At 34.2% G+C, this 15628-nt stretch overlaps 1 protein-coding gene across 2 annotated transcripts in view; it reads right to left on the reverse strand.

Moving 5' to 3' along the window:
• The window catches only part of MGAT4C (MGAT4 family member C), a 717583-nt gene that overhangs the window by 627079 nt on the left and 74876 nt on the right, over positions 1-15628 (reverse strand). The gene's annotated exons all lie outside the window — the stretch shown is intronic.

Below are 15628 nucleotides of genomic sequence, written 5' to 3' on the forward strand. Positions count from 1 at the left end.
CCATAATAATAAAATCATATTTCCAAAACAAGGTGTATGAGGAATGAGATGTTTTTGCAAGTGTCATAAATGAGAGAGTTTTTGAATTTTAGTCCATTCACATGATTCTACTTTGCACTGCCTAAACTGACAAGTCTTTCTTATGAACACGTATTTTTAAATTTAGTCAAGAAGCAAGGAAATTAAGGTTGCCTATAATTCTACCTCCTGGAATTAGTCATTGTTAATATGCAGATATACATGCTTCCGTCTTTTCCTCATGTTTTATTACCAAAACCAAATCAAAACAAACAAAAACACTTTCCACACTAAATTCAGCTGTGTTAAAATAAATGCAACATTTTAATTTTTAAACTAAGCCAAACCAAAACAAAACCTCTCTTGCCAAGTATTATACATAAGAATATAAGGAATGAAGGTTTACTATAACCCCACTCCATAAATGAACACTGAATTTGGTACATGTCATACCAGATTTTTTTCTATGCACATTCTGTGTTTTAACATTGTTATCTAAGGAACAAACATTTGTACAGACAACTATAGTTATAAAGTACACTATTTTCAAAATAACTTTTTTAATACTGTACCTTAGATATTTCAAAATCCATTCAAATATATCTAATTATTTACTGTTTCCATAGTTGTAACAAAAGAACAAAAATGATTGGTTTATGTGATTTTTTTAGTAATAGAATAATGTACTTTAACAAGAACTGTCAATTATTTGTAAAACAAAGTCTAAATCAGTTTTGCAGGAGAACAAGGAGAAAGACCTTAAGGAGAATTTATGACAGGTGCAATTTGCAATGATAGATGTTATCATTAAGAAAATAAAATTGTGTAAGTAAGAAAGCCAAGGACTTACTCAGCAGAAGGCAGGTCTGTAAGGTTTAATCCTGAATAGAATATAGCAGAAAAGTGAATATTAGGAGATTAATTCTAAAGTAGATTTTCCGAAGTTGATGCTAAGAAGTACAAGAAGTCATCTGCCAGAATCAAGAATAAGAGCATTTGAAACATAGAAGCTGTTCCAGCACTGTTTAATGTTCATCCCAACTAATTAATTTTTGTCAATTTTATTAATGAAATAAAATCTGTGTTAAAATTATGTTAGAAAGACTTACAAGGATGGCATGCATTTGAAAAATAAGTTAATCTCATAATAAAAGTCCTGAAAAGACATTATACGTCACTTTCACCTATCTAATATCCATGAAAGCATTCCCCCAAAATGACAGTAGAATTTCTATATTAGATTTTCCTCAGGTGTTGCCTTTTGTTTTCTTTGCAATTTAAAATATTCAGTCTAGGGACGCCTGGGTGGCTCAGTTGGTTAAGCAGCTGCCTTCGGCTCAGGTCATGATCCCAGCGTCCTGGGATCGAGTCCCACATGGGGCTCCTTGCTCGTCAGGGAGCCTGCTTCTCCCTCTGCCTCTGCCTGCCATTCTGTCTGCCTGTGCTCGCTCTCTCTCCCTCTCTCTCTCTCTGACAAATAAATAAAGTCTTTAAAAAAATAAATAAAAAATAAAATAAAAAATAAATAAAATATTCAGTCTATACATACTTCAATAGCTGGTGTGCTATTGTTGTTCCTAATAGCACCTTTAGAAATGACATGCTATTGCTGTTCAACCAGAATTTGTAAAAATAAATTACCTCTCCATTTTTTGAGATTAATCATGATATAGTTTCTTTGTTAAATCTTAGGTGATTGAAAAATAAATCACATGTGCCATAAATATCCTTTGAACCACAAGCATTGCAAATTGACATTACAGTGTGGATTTTTCATCTTGACAGCTTATCGTAGGAGCCAACTTGCCCCAGATTTTCTTTAAAGAAGAAGAGGATAAATCTGGTCAAACATAAAGAATAAAACAAAGTACTTGTTTATTGCTGTAAAGAAATCCTGTGGATTTCTCCCATATGAGATGGAAACTTCCATATGAGATGTATTCCAATTCTACTGGGTAGGCTGGAAATTTCAACCATAAAAATTAGCAGTAATTTCACTCTTTTCAAAGGGCCAGAATAAAGGGACTTTACTTTAGTGAAACAATTGTACCTCACTTGTTCTAAGGGTAGGAAAACAAATAAATGCAAGAAAAACATTATTTTATGGTATTTTCAGGGCACAGATAAAAACATATTTTTCAATGTTATTTAATAGTGAATGCTTCCGCCAATAAAAATCTTAATGCCATAACCTATACTTGTTTTGTCAATGTAGGAGTAAGATAAAAGGAATTATGCTATTCTAAAACACTTAGCCCAAAAAAATAGTATCACTCTGCAAATACGTGATATGCTGTCATAACAAAAGTAAGATGGCCAATTTTACTCTGTAAAAGTACAGAAAAAGTCAGAGAAAGAGTCCTCCTGGGATTTTAGAATGCATATATTTCAGTAAAGCTAACCTTCATAAGATATTGTTTTGCTTTTGGAGTGGGAATTAGATTCTGCATATGCTATGGTCAGAAAGTGTCTCAGGGAAAGGGAATTAAAATAATACATTAGAGTAAATATAGAAAAGTTGAGGCAGATGCTAAGTTAGGGATCATGGTTATAATCCTCCTCTCCTTTTTTAATGGTATTTTTATTGTATCAGAGGATATTTAATAAACTATTATTATATAATAAGTGTTATGCTTATTCTTCAGTTATGCTCCTCTCCTCCACAACAATCCTACAAAGTAGATTTTATACATTTCACTTATGTATGGGAAAACTGAGGAAAAGAAAGACATAGCAATTTGCTTTCAGTCTAGTAGCTTAGTGAGTGTCAGAGTCAGAAGTGAATTGAAATTATCTGACTTTTGATTCCTGGATAGATGGTCATGATAACCATGTGTGCAGAACTTTCAGTTTCTAAGAAATTTTCATCCCTGTGATCTCATTTTCACCTTCTAACCTCATATTCTATCTGTTGGATGGCTGCTGTTCCATATAATAGAAACACTAAAAATGTGTCTGGCTTTGAGTAGTAATTTTAGGAATGAATAGGTCTAGAGTTTATGATAAGATAAGCTGAGGCTACTGATCACCTAATCAGGCTTCTCTTACTGTCCTGTAGGGTTTTTGGGAGGGGAGGGGTTGTTGTTGTTGTTGTTGTTGTTTCCCTAAGAACACACTCAAGTAAACTTCCTGCATGTAAATATGTATCTCAGAGCCTATTTCCAGAGACCCTGACCTAAAAAAATAGTTTAAATATCAAACCAAACGTTTGATTCTTTAGCTAAGTCTTTCTGGTCTCTTTAATATTCTCCTTCCATTTTCTGCTTTCAGTACTTTATTATTTTTTTAAAGATTTTATTTATTTATTTCAGAGAGAGAACACAAACAGAGGGAGGAGGAGGGACAGAGGAAGAGGGAGAAGCAGACTCTGCTAAGCAGGAAGCCTGACTCGGGGCTCCATCTCAGGACTCTGGGATCATAACCTGAACTGAAGGCAGACGCTTAACTGACTGAGCCACCCAGGCACCCCATCTTCTTCTCAGTATTTTATTTACCCAACCCATGTAGCAAATTTATTTTGTATGTTCAGTTTTGGGATTCTGACTCATTTTTGGAGATTCTAGCTGTGGTGTTTTGTTTCCTTGGGTGTTCTGTGATTTTTTTATTATAAATTTGTATTTCTTAACATTTTACTTGGGGGACTTATTTGTGGCTTGGACTAAAGAGTTTCTTTCAGAGCAAGTTCACAGTTATTTCTGCTAGTTGACTGAGGGGTTATACCAACCTAAGGCCACTTTAAACTGTAGTGTTGCATTAAAGTGTTTCACATCTTCTAAGCAAGGCAAATTCAGGCTATAATCCAATATAAGGGTTATTTAGTTTTTAGCTAGGATTATTTTCCCTCTTGTTCAGCGCTAGGATTTAAGATAGGAATATCTCACTTATAAAACCCTCAGTGAATGTACCTTTACATAGTTTTTACACTTATATCAAGGGTCTAGCCAATTTGCTGGACCCAGCTTTATGATGAGATTATAGTCTTTTAGCCTTCTTAATTTAAGAAAGTACTTGATTTGCCTATTCTCTGTGCTCTGCAAATTTATGAAAACTAAAACTCAAGTTCACTAGAATTTGCCATTGCTCTCAAGATGGAAGGCAGGATCAACGTATTGCTTCTTACTTTTCATTTTCCCCTTTCATTTAGCTTTGCCTCGAAGTATTCCTTACTTTCTATTCAGTTCATCAATACATTTAAATATGTTAATCTAGTCAGCATTTATAATATTTCCCCAAAGGGATGGGCAGGCCACTAATTCTGCCCTACTACAGACATGCAAATCTCTCTCTAATCTTCATCAAGTATCTTCACCTTTAACATGTGGTCCTTTTTTCCCCCAGCCCAGCCAGGTGGGATGAGTGAAAACAGAGACCTAAAAGCAGATACGCTAAATCTATGGTTATTATTTTAACGAAAGCTATGTTACTGCTATAACAAAGAGTTGGAAAAATGGAAACATTAAATTGTTCTTCCCCCTCATTTGAATAATAATTACTCCTTTGGGTAAAGAGAAAAGTTAAACAATGTGTTGGAGTGAATCCTTCAGATCCCAGTGGGACCTAAGGAAAAGCTTAATGCACTGTCTTTTCTGTTTTTAAATCAGTAAAAATTAAAATGGGTATTTTAAAAAATTATTCACAGTTTGGGGACCCACGAATAAAGGACACAATTACCCTAATCCTTTCCAGGACAAGTGAAAAGACAGCTTTTAAGGATTCCCTAGTAACCTAGGTAAAACTGGATCCAGAGGGCTGAGATGTCTCTTTGCTGTTGAAAAGGGAAAAGATACAAGACAGCCACAGCAAGTCTCATGTGGTCCCTGGGCAACAAGAACAAGCAACAGATTTCCTTTTGTCTCTGACAAGACGTCACCTGGCTGAGAGAGAGAAAGCAGGCAGATGTTGAAGGGATCCATGGTCATGATGAGAGAAAATTATCACAAAGAGCAGTGTAAGGATGTGTGTCAGGAAACCAGGTGGGAATACAGAAACCTCAACAGATGCCAATGTGGTGGGGACATGGGACATGCTTGTCCATGGCAACAGATGTCAGTCTAGGACAAAGGAAGGATGAAGCCCAGATGCCTCGCCATCTGATATTACTGCATTATATAGACTTCAGAAATTAAACCAATCCAGAAAGAAAAGAAGAGGTGGGGGGGGGGCAAGGCAATTTTGATTTGACTGAAAACCCAAGCCTGAGAATACTTTCAAGCAAATGAATTTTCTTAGAATTGATTTGGTTACCTTTGTTTTACTACCAAGCAGAATGGGAACTCAAAAACTAATTGTAGTTATAAGAAAAAATAAAGTTAGAATAATTATCATACTGTCATCACTTGAATTTTAGAGCCTGAGAATATATAACCACGAAACATCCTCTTGATCTCCACAGGAAGAAAATACTACTCAATTATGTAAAATATTTGACAACTAAATTAGGATAGAAAACATGTTACTATAATTGATAACTCTGTAAGCAGAACCCTAGAATGGTAAGAATGGAAAATCAAATGGAAGATGAGAAATTTGAAATAGTATAAATAAAACACACACACACACACACACACACACAAATTCTCTTGAAAAGCTGGTAATGAAAGGATATAGGAAACAAAAGAGTTAAAAGTCATAGCTAAAGAGATGTATGAGGTCAAGTCAAAGTTGTCTTGCTTTAAGATTATAGATACTAGATTATGTTTGACTGATCAAAGAGGGTATGTGCTAGAAATCAAGATGCTGAGATGCAGGAGACAGAAAAGCTAGAAGTGCAGGAGGAGCAAAGAAGCACAAATGAAGGGACTGGATTTGGATTAGAATAACACTTTCTTCATGGTCATGAGAAGGGGAGGCAGCAGGTTAATTTTTAGATATAGTAGCAAAAAGATTAAGTAGTTACTGTCTGATGCATTCTCTCTGGTCAGAAATGAAGCCATACACTGAGATTAGTAGATAGAAGAAAGAAGTAATAAAAGATTTAAGCAGAGTGGCTAAAATGTGATTATATTGTGGAGATAAGCAGAGTAAACTTTCTGGAGAAACAGTTTCTTGACTGCGTTGTGGAAAGCCAACTTGAGCGTGGTGAATGTGAAACAATAGCACTTCCAACCTATTATTTGATGCTTAGCATTTGGGATATAGGCATAGAGAGGGATTTGTCCATAGTTACACTCTTAACAGGTGTGTGTGAGATCAAGAATATTTTTTAAAGGACTACTAGTAAATATGATGTGACCAGAAAGAGAAGATGGGTATGGAGAAATAATGTGAGAGTAGAGGCAGCTAATCAACAGTGAGGCAACTAGGGATCAAAGAACTGGGTACCTTCTCAGTGAAGTTGCTTGAAATGGTGGTAGCTATTAGGGTGGTCAGCTGATGAAATTATCAGTGATTTGAAACAAGTTAATAGGAGATCTATAAATGTCCAGTTTCAGAAAAGGATGAGGGAAAACAGCAGGCAAACCAGAGAGTTTGAATGTGATAGAGGAAGCAGAGAGAGGAAGCAAGGGAGAGTGCTTATTATAAGGAATTTGTGTTGTATATATTTTATTGAGTTTTCAGGCAAATGGGAAGTATCTTTGAAGATAGAAAGTATCTTCTTTTTGGAATGGGCTTCCTTGTAAGAAGCCAGTCATAGAAAAAACTCAAATAGATGGGAGAAGTATTAGTTATATTATGAAGAGCCTTCAAGATATAAAAGAATAGATTATATCATCTTTGAAGTCTCTTCCTACTCCAAGATCTCCTCTGAATTTGCTTTATCCATCCACCATCCATAGTTATTCCTTTTTCTCTCAAGTTTAATCATTAGCAAAACTGACTATGTCTTCAATCTCTTCCTTGAATGTCTCTCTCACAGTCTTGTCCTAACTTAAATCTGGTTCCTTCCTGATGATACTGCTTCTTCTGTAAACTTAATAAGCCTGGGACTCAACATGCAATAGGTACCCTTTCTTTATTCATTAACCTATTCCATACAAATGAATTTCTTTCCTCTATAAAACATCTCCTTGGCTGCTGTTGTCTCGTAGGTCTCCTCCCTCTGTTCTTTGAAATATTAGCTCCTGGTTCACTGCAAATATCTCCAAAACTGCTTCTTCAGCAGAGAACTCCAGAGTCTAAGACCTAGACCCTTCCATTCTTCTTTACCATCTTGGTCCCCACCCTAACTTCAAAATTCACTTCTGTGATCATACCCATGCCTTTGTTGTTACTAATCACTGCCACTCTCCCCAAACCTCAATTTCAAGCATGTCTTATACTACAATGTTCTTTTTTTCCAGCTCAATCCCTCTAAAGGCCCAACTCCAACAGTGCTTTGAAGCCAGTGAGACCTTAGTATATTTCCTTAACTCTCAACCCTGGTACAACACCACACTTCTCTTACTATTAAGCTTAAGTTTAATTGTTATGATAAAATCGCTCACTTATATGCAGCATCACCTCTTTTGTTTTCTGTCATATTTGTTTATTCTCTTAGCTAAACCACAATTACAGTTAAATCCAAATCTCCATCAGCTGCACATCTAAACCTGCACCATCATACCAGCCTGGAAGAAACCCCAAACCATCTGGACTAGCTTTAAACTCACGAGCACTAACTCATACTGTATTTTTATAGTCCATTCACTCTTTTACTCTACTATAGGATTTTATTGTTCTAGGTCCTTCTGCTTCAAACATTACTTCTCCCTCTCTCAGTTTGTGATCATTCTTTCTATTTCATTGAAGAAATAAATCAGTCAGGAGAGAAATTCCAACGACCACCTCCCCCAACACATCTATTTTCCTGTATTTGTACTCTAATACTCTAACTTTCTTTTATCATGAGAATGGACTGCACTCCCAACTAAGTGTAAATTTTCCATTATGTGCACAGGTTCATCTCTCTTTTCTTTCTCAAAGACACTGCCATAGCAATTTTCGTTTTGCCTTTCTTTAATTATCAAATATTCCCCATCAACTGGTACATGACTTTTAGTACCAAAATAACATGCAGTTATGTTATTCATCTTATTAAAAGAGACTATATTGATATCATTTCTCCTTGCAGCTATCACCTTATTCTTCTAAGCATAAAGTAAAACTACTTGAAATAGCTCCCTATTCTTGATTCTTTGAATGTCCTTCTTCCTATTTTTTCTCAAACCCTCTACATCATATATTTATTGCCACAACTCCAACAAAACTGCTCATTTTGTTGTCACTATTGATCTCCACACTGCTAAGTCCAATAGTCAATTCTTTCACTTTTTTTGATGTATCAGAAGCAGGTGGAATCATAGATCATTCTCTCTAACTCAGAATATTTTATTTGGCTTCTTTTCTAATATACACAAGCCTGGTTTTCCTTCTACTTTTCTGGCTATCTTTCCTCAGTCTACTTCTTTGTTCTGTCTTTTTTGCTTTTAAAATATCTAACACATAAATAATGAGAACTATAAGATTTAGTCTTTGAACCATATCATGCTACTGATTCCCCTAAATGACTTTACTGAAAAATCTTCAACTGATAATTTTTTTCTCTTTCAACATGAGTGTTAAAATCTTCAACTTGATCTGTAAAACCATTTATAATCTGATTCCCTGCTCCTTCATGGACCTCATCTACCTCAACACTTCCTTTAGTCATTCCCTATTCCTCCTTCATAATTTTCGAACCTGCCAGCTACCCACCCACATTAAGGTCTCTACCCTTTCTGTTCCCCTTGCTGGGAATGCTCTTCCTACACACATTTGCATTTCCTTCAGATCTTTATTTTTAAAAATCACATTGTCAGTGAGACATTCCAGCCTACTTTAACTAAAACTGTTATACCATCTCCTACACTTAATATCCCCTTACCTTGCCTTTTTTTTTTCCCTTAGAACTTACCACTGCTTAACATCAGGAATAGTTTACACTGTTTCCTGTTTATTTTTGTTTCCCCAGTAGAATAAATGTCTTCATGAAGGCAGGGATTTTGTCTATTTTGTTTACTAATGGATCACAGAGCCTGTACACACAACAGATCCTCAATAAATATTTGTTGAATAAATGAATAATGTCACTTGTTCCATTTTATAATCAGTGTCAAGTTTGAAACTCACTATACGTTAATCAAACTTCTATAATAACTGTGTTATTATCTTTCAATTATGTTACTGCTTTTGGAAGTCAAGTTCTATACCAATAAAATCTCAGATTTGATTATTAATAGAACTAGTGTTAAGAATATGATACCCACTTTTGTGGATCTCAATTCTTAAACAAATTTAAAAAAAACAAGACTGAATTTATTCATTAGGTCTTTCAAGGTGAATTTCTAGCATGCCATAACATTAGATTTTTAGAATTCTCACCTCTAAAAATGAAGAGTTTAAGATAAAAGATTGTGGAAGCCCTTTCATTATAAAATTTTATTAAATGTCTATCCACATCTAAAGCCAAGGGAGAAAAGATAAAATTAAGAAATTATGCTCAGTTGTGTATTAAACAAAGGTTTCTATGTATTATGTTTCAAGGGAGATACTTGGTATATATATAGTAAACATTCAACAAATGTCAGTTATTATTTTCATCATGGTAGCTCTATTAATCTCCTTAAGATGGATTAAGAAAAAAAACAACAAAGATTTTTAATTAAGCTATGCTCCCTGTGTGAAACAAAATAAATCTTATGATTGAGACAAAAATCTTTCAGAAAACAAATAATCTATAAATGATATAACCTAAGTACAAAGCAAACATTTGCAAATTTTTGTGTTCTTTTTCAGAATATGATAGTATAATCACAAATATATATTTTATCCATGGTTAAAGAGTAACTTCCAAATTTAAATACATATTTTTCAAACCCAACTTTAAATTTAATAAGTAGTATTGTTATAACATTGTATGGTGATCATGGTAGTAGCTACATTTTCAGTGAGCATAGCATAACAAGCAGACTTATTAAATCACTATGTCATACCCCTGAAATTAATGCAATACTGTGTGTCAACCATACTTAGAAAGTTAGGAAGGAAGTGAGCAAGCAAGCTAAAAATACAATATTAAAAATGCATATTTTTAGATATGGAAATTTAAAACATTCTTTTAATAACATTCAAATTTATAAAATCTACATTCTTCTTGTTATATATTTATATAAGGTGAAATACAGATATTTCTCTAAATTGAAAGAGTCCATTCCTAATATAATATTCCTTATGAACTATCCATAGCTAAAAGGCTTCTCTAAAGACAATAAGAAGCACCAATTTTTGCCTCCAATTACAAAACTGTTAATTGATTCACAATAATTATTTTTAAAATTACAAATATTTGAAGCAAAATGTTCACTTCCATTTTTAGTAAGAGCCCTTCATTATTTCCTTTCCAAATCATTACAGACAATATTGAAAACTCTTCCAACTCACAGAAAATTCCAACTCATAGAAACAGAGAATGGCAACAGAATTCTGGTTGCCAGGGTCTGAGGAGTGGGAAAATGGGACTGGTAATAGAGTATAGACTTCTAGTAGAAAATTTCAAAGAAAAATTGAAGGAAAGGATTCTTTAAAATTACTTTTTAACTGAAAAAAATTGAAAGACTAAACATAAGCATTTATTAATCAGAAACAAAATAGATGATGTATTTATTAAAATAGCATTGAATTTTTAAAAATATGTATTTTGAAATTTTAATACTTTCTTCCCTGATTTTCCAGTTTATGTGTATGAGTATACTAGCACAGTGGATCTCCTGGAGTATTTTGTCTATACCATGGAAAGTTAATGCGTGTTTTGTTAACATTCCTACATTAGGCTTCTTAGCTTTTAGAAGTTTTCACAAAAACTTCAGTCTTGATGGTCTTCCATAGAACAATTTTCCTTCAGAAAGACATATCAGTCTGATTTTATTCCTAATTGCCTTATGTCAAAACAAGTAATTTTGACACATAAACTTGGGACTTGTTATTTGGATCCACACAGTTCTTGAGTGAAGATTATCACTTCCAGAAACCATTTAATATAAATGACATTTAAAAGAGTTTCATAATATATTTTAACATATGATTTTATTTTAGGTCGTTCTAAGTTATCATACACAGACATTTCATAAAAATGTATAGTCTTTTGTCTTTTGAAGTTATAGAACATATTTCTCTTCATAAAAAGAACACATTCTTACTTTGTGCACAACAGTAACTAAGAAAAACAAATGTTGAATAAGTAATTAAAAAAAAAAAAAAAAAACACTGCAATGAGTTTCCCAAAAATATAACCATCAAATTTCTCTGTCTTGTTCTTAGGTTGGGTTTTAGAAACATTCAGTTAAAAACTAGCAAACCGATGTGCTTTACTGGTACCATTTAAAATACCCAAAAAGTAAAGAACACTTGAACATTGTGCTATATAATAGGCAAAGAGGCAAAATAAAACTTTCTTTTAACTCAGAATACAAAATGATCATCCAGGAACAGTCCTTGAACTCATGTATAGAAAGTATCCAGGAAAATTTCAGAAATTTAATAAACACAAGAATGGTTTTGCCTGCGTACAATGATTCATCTTAATTTTATTCCTGTATAATTTCCTGAGGTTCTTGAATCATTTAAGGGCTCTTCCAATCCAGAGAGTCTCCTTTTCAATAAAATGTCCCTTCAGATTACATATAATAGGGAACTAACCACAAGCCGGAGGGTTGGCTTAATTCTTTTATCATTTTTTCAGCTGCGTATTTAAAAGTAAACCAGTATAATAGCACCCATTGAAATTTTTCCTATATCACATTTTTAAAAAATGATCTTCACATATTAGATTTTTTTTTTTAATTTTGTCAGGTTTATCCACTTATTTGGCATTGATAGTTAACAGAAATAGTTAATCTATGGTTCTCAGGTACTTATTCTGAGTTTATTTGTATCCATGTTTGTGTACTTGGGTCTCCTTCTACATTTAAGGTACACTCTCCTGTATGAATTTTCTGAATCCAACAAAAGCATAATAAATACTGGTTGATTAAAACCAACTGAGGACACATGTGTCTTTGCAAGTGATATTGGCAGATTATAGGATTTATCAATAAATTCTTCCTTTCCTCCTGCCTCCCCAAGGCTTGGTATTTATGGAGTAGACTTCCATAAGGAATTAATGTTAAACATAGTCTTGTGACTTGATTTAACCAATGGAAAAGTGACAGGGTGCCATTTCTGAGTTGAAGCCTTAAGAGAGTGGCGTTATATATTTCTGTTTCCACCCTATTCCTTAAAAATGCCATACCACCGTAAGCCATCTGTGTTTCAGCCAGACTACCAGAATGAAAATACATGATTAGAAACCTGTGGTCTTAAGTTTAGATGAAAATATCCTAGCTGAGATTAGCTGACCTGTAGACCACTGAGGTTTAAATAAATAATTATTTTAAGCCATTGAATTTCTGGGGAGGTTGTTATGCAACAGTAATATAGCAGAAAACTAATATTCCCTAGCATGTAATGTAAGCATATATTCAAAGCCTTTAATAAAACTATAAGAAATACAGAAAGACAGTAAACACTTTGGAAGATTATTAATAGTAAAAGCAGTGTTGTATCTTAAATCTTCCCTCCTGAGTAGTGTTCACAGGTGATGAATTATTCTCAAAATCAAGGTTATGAAACATTAAAGATATTTTAAGGATGTCTCAAAGACTGAAAGGTGTAACATTTACTTATAAATACATACATTACCACTTAAGGAAAGAGTTCAATTATAGCAAATATTGTATTATAATAAATAACACATAAAATCATTATATAATTGATATAATGTATTAATATCATATTTTATGTAAATAGGTGTCATTCTCAGATACTTTCTGGCTTCCATTTAGATACCATAAGTAACATGTAGAGTTGATACAAGAAGTATTTCTTCATAAAGAAATTGAGAAATAGCCATATTATATGACTTTTAAAATTTTAATATTAGAGTTATGTTATATACAAAGAAAGCATATTATTCAATTATATATCGCCTAAAATTGTAACAGTCAGTGTTTAAGTCAGTGACTTAATAATTTATGTTGTGAATGTATTCTATGTTTGAAGAGTAAATATGTTTCAGAGGAAGATGAGCTTCCCCTGGAAAAAAATATTTTATATTTGATGAAATGGCTGGGAATTACTGCCACAAAATGAGAAATTGCAGTTTTCACATAAGTTTCGTGACTATGATAGATTTCTGGGTCCCTGAAGCTCCTGCTTTTCTAATCAGCTCTCTACATAAAATAAAGGCTCACAAGGATGGAAGCACAGAGAAAATAATCAATGGATTTCTTTATTTTTAATGTTAAATGAAACCCAGATTTTCCCAAATTCATAAACTTCATTAGATTTCCAAATCAAATATCCTTCCCAGATACCTCTTTTCACGTCCGTTTCTATAGGAATATTAGTCAGACATCTGAAATTTGACAGGTCTGAAATTAGATTCACTTCTACTTTTCCCAGCTAAGAGTGGTCCGTTTCTTCTCCCCCCCACCCCCTTTTTTTTTTTCCTCCTCTACTAATAGCTAAGTAGTATAAACATTAGCATCAGCAAAGATCACAACAGGATGAAAAAGGCACACTTAAATGCAGTAATTTGGGAGACCTTAATGCAGGGACAGTTAATAAATATGAAAGCAAGTTTGAAGTAAGCTATCAAAACATGTTGAATCACTGTGAGTTTAGCCACCACAGGAAGTCATCAACATCATTTGTCCTAAACAGGTGAGGGTGGGAAAATGTATAAAATGTAGGGAGGGCACCAAAGCTGATGCTACAGCTACAAGACAGTACTGTTCAATAGTAACTATGGACTTCAGTAGAGAAACTCAGAAAAAGGGCAGTCTATCCCTTAGCAGAGAGACAGTTGCAGAAGTGCATACTGCAACTTCAATCTCCCCCTGACAAATCTCTTTCCATTACAACTTCCATTAGCCAGACTCAACAGGAAGCTGGGAGGAAAGAAAAAGCCACTGATGAAGTTAGCAAACACTGGTCTTGTGGTGCCAGTGCAGGGTGGAGAAAGGTGAAAAGTAAACCTGGATGAGTAAACACTGTATCTAACATACCTCTCCAGGGTTTCAAAGCAGAAGCAAGAGAATCCAAACCTGCCCCTCATCTTCAGCCCATCCAGATCCAAAATAGATTTTAGTTCATCTAAATCCCAAATGGAAGAATTCTGCCTCTCTCCTCATTCATTTTTTTATGTAAACTCTATTACGAAACCCAGGATATTCTGAGTATAATAAAACCAGTGTTATTCATCTAAGTATGGATGAGAGTGTGTCTTTGTTACTTTGTTCCTGAGAACAGAGTAGCTACGTCAGGGCACCATATCTGAGGCCCTTCCTCCAGAGTATGTACAATTTCATGACAGAAACTTGAATCCTTCAATTAAGGGGGTGGGGGGGAGGGTAAAACGTAATCAGCTGCACATGTGTATAAGGTTTGGGGAAGAGGTTGAAGTGACACGTAGAAGAGCCACGATGCAAGGCCATCCTGTATGCATCAGGCTGCACGTGGCTTAAGAACTCCTGAGCAGTGAAGAGAATGTTCCTGCAGGTACTTACTGAGCTGGAGAAATAGTAAGGCTGTTCACCCAACCTTCTCTTCCCTAGAGGGTAGTTAGAGCTACACCCTATGGGGCAGAGAGGAAAGGGCGTACCACCTGTGTTACACCTGTGTAAAATAAAAATGTTTTTAAAAGGCTCTTCACCACCTACCGAAGACATCCCAAGCTTTAAAATTTCTAGAATACCTAAATTGTACAAAGAAAGGCATATATATTCAGATTCTAAATGAGGCACGTAAATGAAGCAGTTTGTATCTGGAGAATACAGAAATAAAGAATAAAGAAATAAAGAACAAAGGAATTTCCTTTTTCGGCGTAATCAAAGTATCCTGAAGAACTAAAGAGATAGTTGGTATAAAGTACCAGTTTCAGAAGATATTCACATACTATCATGAATGTAATTTATGCTTTGCATTTCTACTTCTGATTTTGAAATCCAAGCTTCACAATACAATAGGCATAGGTTCTTACAATACCGATGAGTTTCAAAAAAAAGTGTGAACAAAATGATACAATTACTCCGGGAAATATGAAGAAAAATAGTTGAATTCCAGAGATCTGTCTCTAAGACCAAACTCTGAACAGCAATTTCTTTTCCTCTCCACTGTTTAATCAATGCCTGCTGGACATATCTCTTGAATAATGATGACTAAATGGATGGATGGATGCATGCATGCATACACAGATGAATTAATGAATGAAAAAATCTGGCTCCATGAAAGAATCTTCTTTTTCATAAAAGTACTAAAATATAAATAGAGCACTGTCTGGAAATGTGTCAGAATCAGATATGTCATGACTGAATATCCCCATATGAATCAATGAGGATTTCTTTCAGTTGCAGAAACAGAAATCCAACTACAGAAAGTTAAACTAAATAAGGATTTGATTCATGTATCTTTATAAAAAAATATTTTAATGTGGCAGAATCGTAAAGCCATCTATTCCTTGGCAAAGAGCACATCTCTGTTCTTTGGAATGAATGGCCTTTGCTCGAGCCTGCTATAGGGGCTAATATTGGGGTTTGTTCTTCCAGCACACATTTCC

The sequence above is a fragment of the Lontra canadensis genome, unplaced genomic scaffold (genome assembly GCF_010015895.1).
Source record: "Lontra canadensis isolate GAN:19392208 unplaced genomic scaffold, GSC_riverotter_1.0 scaffold52, whole genome shotgun sequence".
Taxonomy (NCBI): Eukaryota; Metazoa; Chordata; class Mammalia; order Carnivora; family Mustelidae; genus Lontra; species Lontra canadensis.